Below are 18,751 nucleotides of genomic sequence, written 5' to 3' on the forward strand. Positions count from 1 at the left end.
ACATCCATTTGCACAGGGACAATGCTTATCAAAATTTTTGCCTTACTTTTGATCCTCATTAGGACCCTGTAACGTAGAGGGGCACCCGGGTGGCTCAGTCAGTTAAGTGTCTGACTCTTGATTTCGGCTCAGGTCATGATCTCACAGTTCGTGGGATTGAGCCCTGCATCGGCGTCTGCGCCGACACCGTAGAATCTGCTCCAGTTTTCTCTCTCCCTCTCTCTCTCCTCCTCCCACCCATGCTCCCTCCCTCTCTCTCTCAAAGTAAATAAATAAACCTAAAAACACTTGAACTTAATGTAGATAGGATGAGTACTTTCATCTCACTATTTACAGAAGAGTTACCAAACTCCAAAAGTTTAAGTGACTGATCAAATGTCTTGGATTTAATCAGTTCTAAAGCTTAGACTTCCTAATAATTTTAAGTATAATGGGATCTTTCATCGTACATAACTTTACATGACCACCTACAGATAGTAGTTTAGATTTAAAGAGGTATACAGAGCTTCTGGAATTACTAAAATTATGGGGGCTTTGCTTTTTCAAAGGAAATACCATGGACCCAATTTTTCAAATCATCATGAAACACCCCAAAGTAGGCTTCTTTGGAATAGGGACTATTTTAAGCTCAAGGCCATTGAGAACCAGCCAACATAGGAAATGCTTCTAAAACAGCACAAGCTTTCTTTTGTAAAGGAAATTTCCATCGGTAAAAAGTGTCTCTCTCTCCCTCACCAGAAAGAGGAGGGCTATTACGATCTATTTTTTCCCCAGCTTTATTGAGCTATAATTGACATATAACATGGGGTACATTTAAGGTGTACCACGTGATTTGATATGTGTATATCTTTGGTATATGTATAGCTCATGAAATAATTACAATAAGGTTAGTTAACACATCCATCACCATTACACAGTAACCTTTTGTGTGTGTGGTGTGAACTTTTAAGATCTCTCAGCAACTTTCAGGGGCGCCTGGGTGGCTCCGTCGGTTGAGTGTCTGACTTCAGCTCAGATCATGATCTCACGGTCCGTGGGTTCGAGCCCTGCGTCGCGCTCTGTGCTGACAGCTCGGAGCCTGTTTTAGATTCTGTGTCTCCCTCTCTGCCCCTCCCCCACTTATGCTTATCTGTGTCTCTCAAAAATGGATAAACATTAAAAAATAAATATCTCTCAGCAACTTTCATGTATACAGTACAGTATTGTTAATTATAGTCACCATGCAGTACATTAGATCCCCAGAACTTACTCATTTTATAAATGGAAGTTTGCACCCTTGGACCACCTTTACTCACTTCCCCCGCCCCGCCCATCACTAGTCTACTGTTCTTTGAATTAGTTTTTAGATTCCACATAAGTGAGATCATATTGTATTGCTCTTTCCCTGTTTGATTTTATTTCACTTGGCACAGTGCCGTCAAATTTCATCCATGTTGTTGTAAATGATCAGATTTTCTTCTTTTCTAGGACAGAATGATATTCCATTGTTTGTGTATCACATTTTCTTTATCCATTCCTCTACCATTGGACACCTAGGTTGTTTCCATGCTTTGGCTATTGTGAATAATGCTCCACTGAAGATGGGTGTGCAAATATCTCTTCGAGATAGTGACTTTATTTCCTTCGGATAAACACCCAGTAGGAGTGCTGAGTCCTGGGTGCCCCATCCAGGAACCCATTCCATTCTTAATTGGATTCATGAACTTACCCATTGAAATATTGGCAAGATGGTCCTTTGGGAAAACAATATTTTTGGAAACCATCTCTAGAAATGGCCCCCCAGTGTTATAAAGAATGTCGGATTTGCCCTAAACATAACCCTGGAAGCCCCTTCATAGTTCAAAGGGACATTTTCCCTTACCCTCTGGGCCCTTTTGAGATATGGCAATTGGATTTCATCTAGCTGGTGCCATCGCAAAGGTAGAAATATGTTTTAGTAACGGTTTGTATGCTCAGTGGATAGAAGCCTTTCCTTGACACAGAGCTACAGTTGAAGCAATAGGAAAAATCCTGTTGGAAAAGACTATTCCCAATTGGGAAAAATACCCTTGGAACTTCATAGTAACTGAGAGACCCATTTCACTGGATAGATAGCATAGACCATTTGCCACCTTTAGCCAATTACGCACCATTTCTACGGTGCCTATCCATCCTCCATCATGCAGCCTTTTATAGTGAACCAATGGCATTATAAAAACCTAACTAGCGAAACTTTGGGATTTTTCCCACTTGCCATGGCCAAAAGCCTTTCCCTTGGTACTACTGAATCTTTGTGTCTCCCACTGGGAGTAGATCTAACTCTCACCCTTTGAAAGAATATTGGAAGACTGATGAGATTAGATCAAGATGCATATGAACCAAACTTTTACTTAAAGGTAAGATGATGACTTCTAAGGGGTTGATATAGCCCCTTCAAAGAAGTGAGAAATTGGTAGAACAGTCTTTTCACAGTGCACTCCTAGGAGATAAAGACATCAAACATCATGACCTTCAGCCTGGAGACATAGTTTATCGGAAAGCTCTCCATAAAGATTTCCTCCAGCCTTGCGAGAGGGGATCATACCAGCTACTATTGACCAATCATTGTGCTGCTAAATTCAAAGGCACAGGCTCACGGGTTCATGTTTTTCATTTTAAAGAGGCTTCGACATCTGACTGGACCACCAAACCAACAGGAGACCTCAAACTAACCCTTTCTTGGAAAGTGAAGCAGATGACATCTTCAGAGACTCCTCTCACAAGACTCGGGAGCAGGCCAGTATTATGTTCACAAGATTCATCATACCAATCCTCATGAGGCTTCTCTTCCATTTCCACTTTTGATTGGGAAAACAATGCTATAATTCAAGTGTCACAATCCCTTGTTGCTTCTGGAAACCTTTCTGACTGTTGGATTTGTCACCACACTCCTACTAGGTCTTTTATTGATAATAATACCCTGTAATGTTAACCTATATATAGTTTATACCTCCAAATATTTCCATTAGTTACAGCAAAACACATCCCTCCCATCACTTTCAACGTAAGGATGTTCTTGCCTTAAGAAAACCTTCCATGTTGGGGCGCCTGGGTGGTTCAGTCAGTTAAACGTCCGACTTCCACTCAGTTTATGATCTTGTGGGTCATGGGTTCAAGCCTTGCATTGGGCTGTGTGCCGACAGCTCGGAGCCTGCTTCAGATTCTGTTTCCCTCTCTCTGCCCCTCCCCTGCTCACTCCCTGTCTCTCTCTCTCAAAAAATAATAAAAATAGAAAAAAGAAAACCTTCCATGTTTTATGCTGACCACCTACCTCCTGGGTCAATGGGTTAGCAAAAAATGGAAACCCACCCCTTTCCTTTATATGATTTCCTCTTTACAAATTGTGTATCTTCCACCTGTTCTAATAGAAATCTTTTCAACTGTCCCATCTCCATTATGCCAAGACTTTTGGATATTCCTACTTGAATGTACCAGCCCATTCTGCACCAAACCTTCTGATACAACCTTTCAACAACTCAGTGGTGCTCTTTTATGAGAAATATGTTCATTTAACCAAACCACTATCCCTAGCTAGACGCTATCCCCCTTCTCCTTTACAAAAATAAGACCTGTGTATTCTCTGCACCTCCAGTTGTTTGGACAGCTGGAGAATTACTGGCCAAGGCTTTTCAGGTCACCTTATTCCCCCCCCCCCCCCACAGTTCTCAGATCACAACTGATCTCCTATCACAAGGGACTTCTCCATAATAGAGTATCTGATGAAGATCCTTCTGATTATGAAGATAATAGCTGTGGACGTACCCAAGAATGTGATCCCCTGCAGGCTTTTCTGTCAATTACCAATGACCATCTCCTTTGAGGTTTCTTTTCCTGGCTGGGGGTTGTAACGTCAAACATGACATCACGCTGTAGAACAGGTCTACAAATTGTATTATTGTTTTTCATTTGTACCCTACTTATTATCTTCAAATTATGTTATGCATTTCCCATTGCTGTTGTATTCAAAATGTCAAAATAATGGTTGCTCAAAGACTTGAAAATATTCATCAGACCTACTCACTGACAATGACAAGTGAAACTTCAGTTGGCATAGCCAAAAGCTCCGTGTGAGGGGCAAAGAGTAGCTGGGTTTTATTCATGTAACCATGTTTGGGAATTTCTGTTATTCTAATTTTTTAATGTTTATTTTTGAGAGACAGAGGGAGACGCAGAATCCGAAGCAGGCTCTGAGCTGTCAGCACAGAGCCTGAGATGGGGCTCCAACTCATGGACAGTGAGATCATGACCTGAGCCGAAGTCAGATGCTCAACCGACTGAGTCACTGAGGCGCCCCTGTTATTCTAATTTCAGTGGGAAATGGTTGGAGGGTTTCAGGTAGGGGCCTGTGTGATTTGAGTGATAGAAAGCACTAGAATGACAGGTCTGTAAAATCGGAAGTGAAATCAAGCACCCAAAGTAGAGGTGCTCTTAAGAGAGAGATCCGAGATGCAAAGGAGGTCAGGAAGGTGGCAGAGTAGGAGGATCCTGATCTCACCTCATCCGCTGGACACACCGAGGTAGCAGCTACATATGTGCAACTAACTCTCTTCCCCTCCCATGCTCATGTTCTGTCTCCCTCTGTCTCTCAATAATGAATAAATGTTAGAAAATTAAGAAAAATAAGAAATAAACAGCAAAATGAAAAAAAAAGAGCAAAGGATATAAACAGGCAGTTCACAATATTCTGAGGGAATAGTTCTTCCCTGCTCCTAACATTTACTTCCTCTAATCAAGCACAAGTAATTCAACTACAGGTAACTCTGTCCTTTTTGTACGGTTGCAAGCTTCTAGGATGTTTGTTAGATTTGTTTAAATGTGGTTGGGGCACCTGGGTGAGTCAGTCGGTTAAGCGTTCAACTTTGGCTCAGGTCATGATCTCGCAGTTCATGAGTTCAAGCCCCACATCGGGGCTCTGTGCTGACAGCTCAGAGCCTGGACCCTGCCTTGGATTCTGCGTACCCCTCTCTCTGTGCCCCTCCCCCACTCATGCTCTGTCTCTCAGAAATGGAATCTTCCCATTTGCAGCGACATTGATGGACCTAGAGCGTGTTATGCTAAGTGGGAGAAGCCAAACAGAGAAAGACAAATACCATATGATTTTAGTCCTATGTGGAATTTAAGAAACATAAATGAACCAAGAAGAACGAGAAAACCAGACTCTTCAGTACAGAGAACAACATTTGTTGACAGGAATTATTATACTATGTACCTGAAGTAAACACTATTTTGATTATTCTTCAATAAAAAGCTTTGAAAAGAGAGGTCTAGACTTTTCCTTATACTTAGGTATCTGCTAATTTGTGCACATGTCGGCATGTGCATCTCTGAAAGGTCCTCGACCATACGTTTTTAAGATCTTTTCATTTAATTGACCCACATATTAGCTGAAGATCAAAACCCGGAGAAGTAAAGAGGTTTGTTCAAAATCAGAGGCGGCAGGCTGATGGGATCACAGGGGTTGTTCGGTACTGTCTACCCTCTCTTCCCACGTGCCCTCCTCTCTCCCCACTCCCACTGCTGACTCTCAGAACTTCGGAGCTGACACGGGGCACAGAAAGCCAACGTCTGCTGAGCCCTGACCCACTCACCCGTGTCAGCGGGAGAGAGAGCGCCAAGGGTATGGTCCAGAAGAGGTCACAAGCCACGACAACCATCAGGAAACGGTCTCTTAGGGCTCCATCATCAAACGTGTATAACGTTCTAAACCACCTACATGTGTATTACTATTAAACTCACAAAAGAATACATCGTAATAATAAGCTAGTCATCTTTCACTATTACTCGGAGCCTGCCCTGTGCTACAGACCAAAAGAACAGCACAGAATTGGCATCCGACAGGTAGAGTGTTCTTCTTCTAAAGAAATGACAAGTGAGTTTATGGTCGATCCTCCCCAACAGAGATTCTGATTATGTATAAATAAAACAGCTGACTAGAAGGCCCTAGAGCAGACTACATCTCACCAGGGAAGTTCCAATGGCATCCTCCAGATCCGGTACAGGACAGGAGGGTCCTCCTTTCCTTCGCGCTCTAGGGAGACAAACAGGATCGCCTCACACCTTTGCTGGTGCTAGAGGTAATAAATATATCAGGCTACCCTGACAGCTTGAAAAGGTCTCAAGTTACTGAAGTTAACCGCCTTTCTTTGCTCAACCTCGGGCACTAAGCACATAGCTATAATACTCATTGAAACCTAACGTACACAGGATTTCTACAGAACCTCTGTGGCGCCGGTATGAGCTGGGTTAAAACATTTCAGAAAGTCATGCTTGCAAACATCAAGGAGATAAAACACAAGGCACAACTTCTATTCCATCCCTACCAGATGCACAACATCAGCGCTAGTCAAATAATGGCCTTTGCTGGGCTTTGAGTTTGGAACTCACCGGGTACGTTACTACTTCCAGTTCCCCAGGCAGAACCCTCGTAATCACCATCATGATCGCGTCATCATTAGAGCGACTGAGCGTGCGTGGACACGGTGCCAACCAGATGTTACCAGAGGAAGTTCAGTGAGAGGCCTACTTTGAAAACGGAGCCTGTGTACAGAAGGGCTAACACAGAGTCAAAGTGCAACTCAGAGCTCACACACCTATCAGGAGTGTGAAGTCCGTGTCCGTTCTTCGTCTGTGCCTGAACTCTGGGTCCACACCACTGCTCGTGCAGCACACACTGAAGATCACACTCTCTCACGTTTCTTATAAACCTAGGACCCAAAAAGAAAGTATTTTTGATTACCCTGGTCACAGACACACGTCAATTCCTCTAAGTAAAGATTCTACATGAAAGAGAAACATGTATCAATCTTTTACTTCCTCTGTAAGAGAAACTCTTCCAGCCACCACGCACCCTTAGGAGAAATCAGCCTAAACCTGAAGTTGGTCTGGGTCTTATATGCTATAAATCCATTGTGATGTCACCAACTGTGACCATTTAGTGACTTCAGTTTGTAACTTGCTGGGATTCAGGCTTGTGGCCAAAGATACCGATCTGCCTCTTTTTGGCTGATGTCCCTGAGCTACTGCCCCTGAGGTTAATGAAATAACCTGTCAGCCCTGCATCCATGGATATGGAAATTTTTTCCCACTTGTAACTTAATGATTGTAATGAGAGATGAGCGTCCGTCCCAGCACTAGGTGGCAAGGGACACCTTGCGTTTTGTACAGCTCTGTTACTCAGCTACCTGTAAACACCTTACAAAACTGGACCGAGCCACGTAAGATGCTAAGCAAGGGGGCGGCGGGGGGGGGGGGGGGGGGCGCCTGGCTGGCTCAGTCGGCAGAGCATACGACTCCATCTCAGGGTCGTGTGTTGAAGGCCCACGTTGGGCCCAGAGCTTACTGAAGAAACACAGAATTGCCAAGACGCTAAGCAAGGAACAATCTATACGTGTCTTCTGAAGTGATCCATTTTATGGAAGCATACACACAGTGTGTGTAGCTAGAGCCTCAGTTTATTCAAAGTGGAAAAGGCCTTAAACCATATCCTAATCACATAAACCGTCCCGGTGCTTCTGGCCCTACCTGACCACTTGCATATTGCCAAAATCCAACACGGCACCTGTTGGTGTCAACTTGGGAGGGAAGGTGACCGCTGGTCAGTGGCTGAAAGATTTAAACAGGTTAACGGCGGGAAGAGGTACTGGGTGTTCGCTCTCGTCCCATCTTTCATCCCCAGATCTCCACAGGGCTCTCCCCCTACCTTCCTTCGGGATTTCTGTCCCCTCAGTGATGCCTTCCCTGAACAACCTACCTGAAGGTGCAAATCCCCCCAGCCTCCCCAGGTCCTGCTCCCCTCCCCTGCCTAAGTGTGCTGCACAGAATGGGTCATCATCCATCACGGTATATACGCATCTCATCAATCTTACTTTTTCATTCTCCCCCACTGGAATGTGAGCCTCATGTGAGAAGGGACATTTTTCGTCTCTTCAATGGGTGTTTCCATTATGAAGAAGAGCGTCTGGCACACATTAGGTCAGCAAAGAATGAGTTCTCTTTGGCCATCAGCCTTCATGTTCATGCCGTTCCCGTAGTTGACATTGTAATTGTAGAGTGGGCGTCTTTCAGGATCTCCTACCATATGCTTACATTCTCATACAAAAGCCCATTAAAAATGGATACCGCTCAGTTCACTTAAGCTCTGGAGTATTTCTTCAGTATGTTAAATATCACCAGTCTCTACTCTGAATTAAAGAGAGAAACAAAGCTCTGTAAATATAACCATAATCAACTCTTAGTTTTTTATTTTCCCGTATTTCTCAGATAAATACTCAAACCGTGATTTCCTTGTCAATTTTGGTTGGGAATCTTGATGAAGATGGCAGAGTAGGAGGCCCCTGCTTTTCCCTCTTCCCATTGACACACCAAGGCTACAACTACGTGTACAGCAACTCTGAGAAGAACCCGAACACTAGCAGAACTATTCACGCCTTAAAGATCTAAAGAAGCCACGTCAAGAAGTCTGTTCAGGACGCACGCTCCCAGTATCCACCAAGACGGCTATCACCGGTGCACATGTCCTCCCTGAGGAGGAAGAGTGTCAAAGTCCACATCAGCCACCCCGCCCCCCCCATCCCCGCCAAGCTGGGTACTTGCACCAAAAAGATACGCCCCCATCACGTCTGTCTTTGAGATCAGCAGGGCTTCACTCCGAGACTGGGCCTTCACTCTGGGAGAGCCAGAGGACAATAGGAAAGGAGACTCTGCTTTTCAAGGGCTCGTGTACAAACTCACTTGCTCACAGACCCAGCACACAGGCAGCACTTTGAAAAGTACCTGGGCCACAGCTAAAGGAGATTGATGAATTTCAGGGCCATGTTTCTTGCCCTCCTGCCTAGCTGGGCCAACACGGGAGGGCCCCAGTTCGGACACACTCCGTCTGCCTTGTGAGAACCACTCACCTTGCCCCAAAAGCAGCCCCTCCAAAGCAGTTCCTTCCCCAACGCACACGTCGGTAGCCATGGCCGGGGCTGGAAGACCCCAGTGCAGCTGCCACTCTGACATGGCTGGTGGGCAGCCTTGGCTGGGACCGGCAGCCCTCTAAAGCCCCTCCTACCCAGGACAATGCGGGGCGACACTCCCTGTGTACCCATAACAGTCGTGGCTGGACCTCACAGCCCACCACACTGGGGTCTAATCCCACCCACCGGCCCACCCCTGGCAGTCATGGCCCGGTCAGAGTGTGTGCATTCTGCCTACATGGGACACCCCATTCTAGTGTTCAGGTAACATCGTGCTTCTGGGCCCCCGAGGATGCTTTCTACGTAAAACCACTCCTTGAAGACCAGGAGACACGGTCTTCCTAATACATAAAAACAAACAGGACAGGGGCACCTGGTCGGCTCAGTCGGTGGAGCATGTGACGGTTGACCTCCGGGTTGTGAGTTCGAGCCCCACGCTGGGGATGGCGATTACGTTAAAAAAAATGAAATGGGAGAGTCAGGCGAAATGACACAGAGGAATATGTTCTAAATGAAAGAATAATACACATCAGAAGGAGAACTAAAAATGGACATAAGCAATCTGCCTATATGTTCAAAATAATGCTCATAAAGATGCTTGCCAGAAGTGAGGGGAGAGTGGATGAACTCAGAAACTTCAACAAAGAGAAATATGAAACCAAAGAAGAAGATGTAGAAACGCTCAGTAATCTGGAAGATAGGGTAGCTAGAAATCATCAAAGTTGAACAAAAAAATTTTAATGAGCACGTTAGACCTCTGAGACATCAAACATATTGACATTCACATTTATTGCAGGGGGCGAAAAAGAGAGAAAAGAACAGAAAAGGTAGTTAAAGAAATACTGCTTACAACTTCCCTTCCTTGGGAAAGAAACCGGTCTGGGAGGCACAGAAGGCCCCGAACGGGATGAAATCAGAGTGGACCACACCAAGAGATGATCATGAAAATATGAGAACTCAGAATCTTAAAAGCAGCAAACAAAAGCACCTACCTACATACAGAGGAACCTTCACAAGGCTATCATCTGATTTTTCAGCAGAAACTTTGCAAGCCAGAACGTACTGGTATGATGTATCAGTTTAGGTTGGCATAGTTGTTCTTGTAATTCTTGTTTACTCATTAATACGGGTATTTTTCAGCAACTCAAATAGAAGAACGAAACAGAGACTCCATTTACCCATGGTAAGGGACGAAAAACTTCCTTCTATCCTTGCAGTTTCTGAAGCTGGAGTAAAAAGTAAATTGGAATAAGAATATCAGACAACGCCTGGGTGACGCACTCGGTTGAGCATCAGACTTCTCAGGACGGAATCTCACAGTTCTTCACTTTGAACCCCACTTCGGGTAAGCCCAGCTTTGCTCTCTCCCTCTTTACCCCTTGGTCACTTGCACCTTCTCTCTCTCACAGAAAAAAAATAACACAAGGAAAACCATTTTAATTACGAAGGGAGAAGAACAAGAGTTTCACAAATCACTAGGAGTGCCTTCTTCGTAGTTCAGACACGTGGTTCAGATACTGATTTCTATTTGTTAATAAAAATTCCTTTAAAGAAAAAAAAAAGTTTTTCATCTTTATTTGTGAGAGAGAGAGAGACACAAGGAGGACGAGCAGGGGAGGAACAGAAAGAGAGAGGAAGACAGAGAATCTGAAGCAGGCTCCAGGCACTGAGCGGTCACCAAAGAGCCGGACTTTGGCTACGAACCACGAACCACAGCTCAATCACGTGAGCGGAATTCTCATGCTTAAACAACTGAGCCACTCGGGAACACCTGGAAATGCCCGTTGGAGAGGAACATTTCCCTTACAAAATCCAAGTTTCCTCTAACTAGTGAACCCGAACGTCTAGGGGTTCACCAGGTGACTCCTAACTACAAAGGACATGCGGACACAAAAACGACTCAACAGCAAGACGCAGGTAAGAAGACATCCAAGAAGTCCACACCGTGCCACTGGGGTTGGGCCTGTGAGAAAGAACTGAGCGGGCACACCCTCCCGGTGTACGTAGGCGGGTGAGCAGACACCACGTCCCAAACCAGACACAACCACACCGTCCCTCCACATCCCCCCCCCCCCCCCCCCGTCCCGCACGCACGCCCCCGGTACCATCACGGCACCCAATCCGGCAACTCTGACAGAGGGTGTGCACACGCGCCGGGTCCGCTCGGCCCACAAGGACATCGTCCTCGGGAGTCACCCCATCCAGGCCCCCTTTCCCCGCTGGCTGGCGACGGCAGGCCAGCGAAACCCTGCTCGTCGGCCTCGGGGCCAGCGGGACCCACTTCCTGTCTTCGGGATGCGTACCCCAGACGGCAAGGAGGGCGCTCCGCGGATCCGGAGACCCAAACCTCTGCAGGTGCACCAGGTGGCGCCGGGGCCCTGAGGGCACGCGGACACCTCCGGCGCTCTCGGGCAAGGGGCGGGGGACACGGAGGGCTAAGGAGGTCCGGGAGCTCCACACCGTGCCCCTGGGGTTGGGGTTCCAGGAACGCGTGAGCCGGCACACCCTCCCGGTGTACGTAGGCGGGCGAGCAGACACCACGTCCCGCCCCTCCCGGGCCTCCCCCCAACCCCCCCACACCACCCCCCCCCCCCCCGCAGCGCATTCTGGAAGGCGACATGTGTGAGAACAAGGGGCAATAGGCTGCCTTCAGCATTCGCAGGGGGCCGTACCAGGGGGGAGGATGGACAGCAGGGCGTGGGGGGGGGGGGGGGGGAGGGTAGAGAGGCGCGTGGATGCCTGTGGACGAGTTTGGAGGGGAAGGCACGACCCGCCCCGGTCAGGGCTTGTGGGGACAGCAGAGGTCTCCACCTAAGGTCCGCACCCCGGGATCCAGAGCGTCAGCCTCCTCGGTGGCACTGGCAAACGAGTGCCTGAGTGCTGGCGCCTGGGGCCAAAGCGGGCCCGGTCCCGCTATCCCACGGTGCCTGGCCCTGTGAACGGGCAGGCGGGCTGGCTCTCCACACCGGTCCCTCGATGACCAGCTGTGAAGCAAGAGTGACATCCGGCCGCAGATGTCAACGGCCATTCCTCCCCGTTGCCCTGAACGCTCCCGTGGGACGTTGGACAGGGTGGCCCGGAAAGCTGATGTGCGCCAACCGCAGAGTCCTCGGCGGATGGCTCTGCCGAGGATCGAGTGCGCGATCCAGAATTGGGTGCGGGACCGAGACCTGAGTGCGTGATCGGTGGTGGGGCCAGGCCTCCGCCAGAGAGGGTGAAGCCCCGGGGGGATGGCACCGCGGCTGCCAGGTCTGTGGCAGACAACCGCTTCTCGCGCCCAGATCTATTGAGGGCAGGGGAGAGGGGAGAGGGGAGGGGGGAGGGGGTTGGAGGAGAAGGAGAAGGAGGCGCTGGTGTTGGTGGCGGCGGTTGCCAAGGCTGTTGCGGTGGCGGCGGAGGCGGCGGCGGCCTTTCACTTTCACTTTCACTCACCACAGGGTGGGCACGTCCCTTCTGGACTCTGCTGCATCAGGGAGCCACCTCCACATCTCCCGAAAACCGCCCCCCCCCCCCCAACCCCAGGTACGCCGAGAACGACTCAAAGCCCCTGGACAATGGGTGGCCGGGCCCCACACCTGATCCTCAGAATGGAACACAGGGACAGCAGGGTCCCGACTCTGCCCCCCACCGAGTGGCAGCACCCCTCCAACTGCCCCTGCAGGTCTAAGGCACGGTTTCCAGGCTCCTCTCCCCCCCCCCCCCCCACCCCAGGCCGGGCCACACAGGGACCCTGCTGCTAGGGCCAGGGTCACGCGGCCCAATGCTCTCCCAGGCCAGAGTCCCAGCGCCCCTGGCCCGGTGGCTTCTCCTGGCCCGTTCGTTCGCTTGGTGCTCCTGGCCCTTTCGGGGCGGCCTCTTCCCCTCCAGTCCCGCCCAGACATGGCGGCCACCAGCGTCCAGAGCCGTGGCTGCCCGTGCCCGACCCACAGGGCAGCGGGACCTGGCGCTCTGTCCCGCTACCCGTCTCTGGAGCCTCCCGGGTCGCCCGCCTGCGGGAGCTCGGCACCTCGGGGCAGTCGGGGGGGGGGTGGAGGGAGGACCCCGTTCTCTGCCGCCTGGGACTCCCCACTTCGCTCGCAGGGAAGCCACGGCGCGGGGCTCGCGGGAAAGCGAACGAGTTCCGCTTGATGGCAGTGTTGCACCACGTATGCCCACGCGCCCTTCCCCCCAGGGCCTCTCCCCCCGCCCTTTGCGGAAGAAAAAAAGACCGGGCCCAGTCCACCCGGGCTCCAACATGGCGGCGCCCACGGCTCCGCCACTCTGCGCGGGCCCCTCCCCGCGTCGGACGCTCCGTGGGGCAAGCGCAGCCTCGTCCCCTCTGGCTGCTGCACTTAGCCGGCTCTCGGCTCTCGGCTCTCGGCTCTCGGCTCTGGGGACCGGAAAGCCAGGGCGAGGCGCATCGAGGCTCCCCGCGGTGGCCCTGAACCTCTCCGGGGCTCCGTCGTCGGGACCGCTGCAGGTCTGCAGCAGACCTCAGGAGACACACTGGTCGTGGACCCAGAGCCCGAGCCGAGCCCACCCCACCTGGCCGGTCGGAGCCCGACCCCGACGGGGCCCATGCTCCCCGGGAGCATCGTCCGTCAGGACTCCCCGCCAGGTCAGCCCCCAGCGGGAGGCCTCTAGCGGCCGGCCGACACGAAGGCGTGAGGCGGCCGGCTGGCACGGGCCCGGGGCTGGGGGTCGACACTGGCGTCCACCTCCCGCGGATCGACGACGGACGCGTCCCGCGGGCCTGGCCCGTCACCCACGGGGCGCCCCCGCGATTCAGGCGTGGACTGCAGCCTGGAGCCGCACCACAGTCGCCAAAGCGGCCTCGTGCCTGCCCCAGGCTCCGTCCCTGGACAGCTCCCACGGGAGCCAAGGCCAGCGCGTGGGCGACACCCAGCTGTGCCCACGCGCTCCGGGACCCGCGCCTCTCCTGGCACGGCCGGACGAGGCCAACCAACGGTCTTCTTTCCTGTCAACCGGCTCCCGTCCTCTCCTATGGTGAACACCTGACCTGTGTCATAGCGAGGGTGCCCTGACCGCCCCAGCCCGCCTCACATTAGACGGCAGAAGAACCAGGTGCGCGCCTGCGCACGCACACGCACGCATAATCACACACACACACACACACACACTCACACACAAACACACCACGAACGCGCTGGCAAACACACACTCGGCGGCAAACACCCTGAAACTCCATCGCCAAAACCCACACGCGCGCACGCGAGCACACACACTCTCACACGCATGGCCTAAACCCTCCGCCCCCTTTGGCTCCTCCCCCCCCCGCCCCCAGCGGAGAAAAAGGGAGATCACAGCTGGAGGTCATCCTTTTCCTCGTGGAGAGAAGGCCCACCCACTCCACAGCAAGTGCCTCTACAGGTCAATGATGGATGTGTGCTTTGACCCCAGTCTGGGTGCCCAAGGGCAGAAAGGGACTCCTGACAACCACCCGCACCCAAGGCACGAGACTGATCCAACTTCAACCCTCGGGGAACACTTTCACTTTCTGCCCTGCAAACAGGACACGCTTCTTCTCCCAAACGTCCGGCCCCAGAGGCCCAGCGCCTCATTCTTCCTAGGCCAGCGGGTGGATGTATTGGGTCCCAGCTGTGCACAGCAGGGCCGCGCCCCCTCCCCGCACCCCCAGCCCCCTCGCCACAACCTCCCGTGCCCAACCACGCATCCTCCCCCTCGGAAGGGCCCTGGCGGTCCCTTCCCACGCGTCAGTTCGAGGAACCCTGGCGAATCACACCCCGGTGGACACAAACCCTGTGCACGTGGGAGACTCAGGCGTGGAGGAGGGCTGATGCTGGCGGGAGGGGACAGAGAACCCACGCTGCAGGCGCTCTGTTGTTGGAACGTGGAGCCAAGCGTCCCGCCAAGGGACAGCGATCGCGGAGCCAGCTGGGCACCCCGCGTGGTGGGACGAGGTCCGATCGGTGGGTCCGGGCAGGGGCACACGCACGCACGCATGCTCGCTCGCCTCCGGGGCCTACGCGAAGGGTGCTACAGCTGCGGGGGGTCGCAGGAAAGGTTGGGAAGGGAAGAAGGGAAGGGAAGGGTAGGGAAGGGAAGGGAAGGGAAGGGAAGGGAAGGGAAGGGAAGGGAAGGGAAATGGTGCCCACCGCCCCTCCCGAAGGGGCCCGTGCCAGCTCGGTCTCACCTGAAGCACGCGCACGGCGACGCCCCTGCAGGCACCCTTCGCCGTCCTCAAGTCCAAACGGTCATTCCGGACACTCTGGGCTGCCCAGACTTCCGAGCAGGCTCACAGACACTTAGTTGGCCCTCCAGACCGGCTGGACACCCAGCGTCTCCATTCTCCACCATCTCCTGCCCACCCTGCCGAGGGCTTCCGTTCTGACCACAAACCAAAGACACGCACAGGCAGGAGCCACGCAAGACCCCAAAGGACACAGAGAGATGAGCCGCAAGGAGAAGGAAGGACCCGGTTCCTAGAGAGGCGAGCCGCCCTGAAAGTCAGGGTTGGGTCCACGTCAAGGGAGGGTCACCCGGGTGCCCCCTGACTCGGGTGGGTCGGGCTCGGGCGCGCGGCCAGCTCCCCCAAACGGAGACACACCCCCCCCCCGTCCCTCCACATCCCCCCCCCCCCCCCCCCGTCCCGCACGCACGCCCCCGGTACCATCACGGCGCCCAATCCGGCAACTCTGACAGAGGGTGTGCACACGCGCCGGTCCGCTCGGCCCACAAGGACATCGTCCTCGGGAGTCACCCCATCCAGGCCCCCTTTCCCCGCTGGCTGGCGACGGCAGGCCAGCGAAACCCTGCTCGTCGGCCTCGGGGCCAGCGGGACCCACTTCCTGTCTTCGGGATGCGTACCCCAGACGGCAAGGAGGGCGCTCCGCGGATCCGGAGACCCAAACCTCTGCAGGTGCACCAGGTGGCGCCTGGGCCCGGAGGGCACGCGGACACCGCCGGCGCTCTCGGGCAAGGGGCGGGGGACACGGAGGGCTAGGAGGTCCGGGAGCTCCACACCGTGCCCCTGGGGTTGGGGTTCCAGGAACGCGTGAGCCGGCACACCCTCCCGGTGTACGTAGGCGGGCGAGCAGACACCACGTCCCGCCCCTCCCGGGCCTCCCCCCGCCCGCCCACACACCCCCCCCCCCCCCCGCAGCGCATTCTGGAAGGCGACATGTGTGAGAACAAGGGGCAGTAGGCTGCCTTCAGCATTCGCAGGGGGCAGTACCAGGGGGGAGGATGGACAGCAGGGCGTGGGGGGGGGGGAGGGTAGAGAGGCGCGTGGATGCCTGTGGACGAGTGTGGAGGGGAAGGCACGACCCGCCCCGGTCAGGGCTTGTGGGGACAGCAGAGGTCTCCACCTAAGGTCCGCACCCCGGGATCCAGAGCGTCAGCCTCCTCGGTGGCACTGGCAGACGAGTGCCTGAGTGCTGGCGCCTGGGGCCAAAGCGGGCCCGGTCCCGCTATCCCACGGTGCCTGGCCCTGTGAACGGGCAGGCGGGCTGGCTCTCCACACCGGTCCCTCGATGACCAGCTGTGAAGCAAGAGTGACATCCGGCCGCAGATGTCAACGGCCATTCCTCCCCGTTGCCCTGAACGCTCCCGTGGGACGTTGGACAGGGTGGCCCGGAAAGCTGATGTGCGCCAACCGCAGAGTCCTCGGCGGACGGCTCTGCCGAGGATCGAGTGCGCGATCCAGAATTGGGTGCGGGACCGAGACCTGAGTGCGTGATCGGTGGTGGGGCCAGGCCTCCGCCAGAGAGGGTGAAGCCCCGGGGGGATGGCACCGCGGCTGCCAGGTCTGTGGCAGACAACCGCTTCTCGCGCCCAGATCTGCTATTGAGGGCAGGGGAGAGGGGAGAGGGGAGGGGGGAGGGGGTTGGAGGAGAAGGAGAAGGAGGCGCTGGTGTTGGTGGCGGCGGTTGCCAAGGCTGTTGCGGCGGCGGCCTTTCACTTTCACTCACCCCAGGGTGGGCACGTCCCTTCTGGACTCTGCTGCACCAGGGAGCCACCTCCACATCTCCCGACAACCGCCCCCCCCCCCACCCCAACCCCAGGTACGCCGAGAACGACTCAAAGCCCCTGGACAATGGGTGGCCGGGCCCCACACCTGATCCTCAGAATGGAACACAGGGACAGCAGGGTCCCGACTCTGCCCCCCACCGAGTGGCAGCACCCCTCCAACTGCCCCTGCAGGTCTAAGGCACGGTTTCCAGTCTCCTCTCCGCCCCCCCCCCCCACCCCAGGCCGGGCCACACAGGGACCCTGCTGCTAGGGCCAGGGTCACGCGGCCCAATGCTCTCCCAGGCCAGAGTCCCAGCGCCCCTGGCCCGGTGGCTTCTCCTGGCCCGTTCGTTCGCTTGGTGCTCCTGGCCCTTTCGGGGCGGCCTCTTCCCCTCCAGTCCCGCCCAGACATGGCGGCCACCAGCGTCCAGAGCCGTGGCTGCCCGTGCCCGACCCACAGGGCAGCGGGACCTGGCGCTCTGTCCCGCTACCCGTCTCTGGAGCCTCCCGGGTCGCCCGCCTGCGGGAGCTCGGCACCTCGGGGCAGTCGGGGGGGGGTGGAGGGAGGACCCCGTTCTCTGCCGCCTGGGACTCCCCACTTCGCTCGCAGGGAAGCCACGGCGCGGGGCTCGCGGGAAAGCGAACGAGTTCCGCTTGATGGCAGTGTTGCACCACGTATGCCCACGCGCCCTTCCCCCCAGGGCCTCTCCCCCCGCCCTTTGCGGAAGAAAAAAAGACCGGGCCCAGTCCACCCGGGCTCCAACATGGCGGCGCCCACGGCTCCGCCACTCTGCGCGGGCCCCTCCCCGCGTCGGACGCTCCGTGGGGCAAGCGCAGCCTCGTCCCCTCTGGCTGCTGCACTTAGCCGGCTCTCGGCTCTCGGCTCTCGGCTCTCGGCTCTGGGGACCGGAAAGCCAGGGCGAGGCGCATCGAGGCTCCCCGCGGTGGCCCTGAACCTCTCCGGGGCTCCGTCGTCGGGACCGCTGCAGGTCTGCAGCAGACCTCAGGAGACACACTGGTCGTGGACCCAGAGCCCGAGCCGAGCCCACCCCACCTGGCCGGTCGGAGCCCGACCCCGACGGGGCCCATGCTCCCCGGGAGCATCGTCCGTCAGGACTCCCCGCCAGGTCAGCCCCCAGCGGGAGGCCTCTAGCGGCCGGCCGACACGAAGGCGTGAGGCGGCCGGCTGGCACGGGCCCGGGGCTGGGGGTCGACACTGGCGTCCACCTCCCGCGGATCGACGACGGACGCGTCCCGCGGGCCTGGCCCGTCACCCACGGGGCGCCCCCGCGATTCAGGCGTGGACTGCAGCCTGGAGCCGCACCACAGTCGCCAAAGCGGCCTCGTGCCTGCCCCAGGCTCCGTCCCTGGACAGCTCCCACGGGAGCCAAGGCCAGCGCGTGGGCGACACCCAGCTGTGCCCACGCGCTCCGGGACCCGCGCCTCTCCTGGCACGGCCGGACGAGGCCAACCAACGGTCTTCTTTCCTGTCAACCGGCTCCCGTCCTCTCCTATGGTGAACACCTGACCTGTGTCATAGCGAGGGTGCCCTGACCGCCCCAGCCCGCCTCACATTAGACGGCAGAAGAACCAGGTGCGCGCCTGCGCACGCACACGCACACGCACGCATAATCACACACACACACACACACACACACTCACACACACACACACACCACGAACGCGCTGGCAAACACACACTCGGCGGCAAACACCCTGAAACTCCATCGCCAAAACCCACACGCGCGCACGCGAGCACACACACTCTCACACGCATGGCCTAAACCCTCCGCCCCCTTTGGCTC

At 54.9% G+C, this 18,751-nt stretch overlaps 2 long non-coding RNA genes across 2 annotated transcripts in view; one reads left to right on the plus strand and one right to left on the minus strand.

Moving 5' to 3' along the window:
- Window positions 1–5,011, plus strand: part of LOC145714651 (uncharacterized) — a 147,245-nt gene extending 142,234 nt beyond the window's left edge. Inside the window, exon 4 of the long non-coding RNA XR_014136919.1 lies at window positions 2,640–5,011. This is a non-coding gene — a long non-coding RNA (uncharacterized LOC145714651). The remainder of the gene's footprint in view (window positions 1–2,639) is intronic.
- Window positions 1–18,751, minus strand: part of LOC145714650 (uncharacterized) — a 47,206-nt gene that overhangs the window by 1,305 nt on the left and 27,150 nt on the right. The window contains exon 2 of the long non-coding RNA XR_014136918.1: window positions 6,609–6,722. This is a non-coding gene — a long non-coding RNA (uncharacterized LOC145714650). The remainder of the gene's footprint in view (window positions 1–6,608; window positions 6,723–18,751) is intronic.

Source organism: Panthera onca, chromosome X (assembly GCF_046562875.1).
Source record: "Panthera onca isolate mPanOnc1 chromosome X, mPanOnc1 haplotype 2, whole genome shotgun sequence".
Taxonomy (NCBI): domain Eukaryota; kingdom Metazoa; phylum Chordata; class Mammalia; order Carnivora; family Felidae; genus Panthera; species Panthera onca.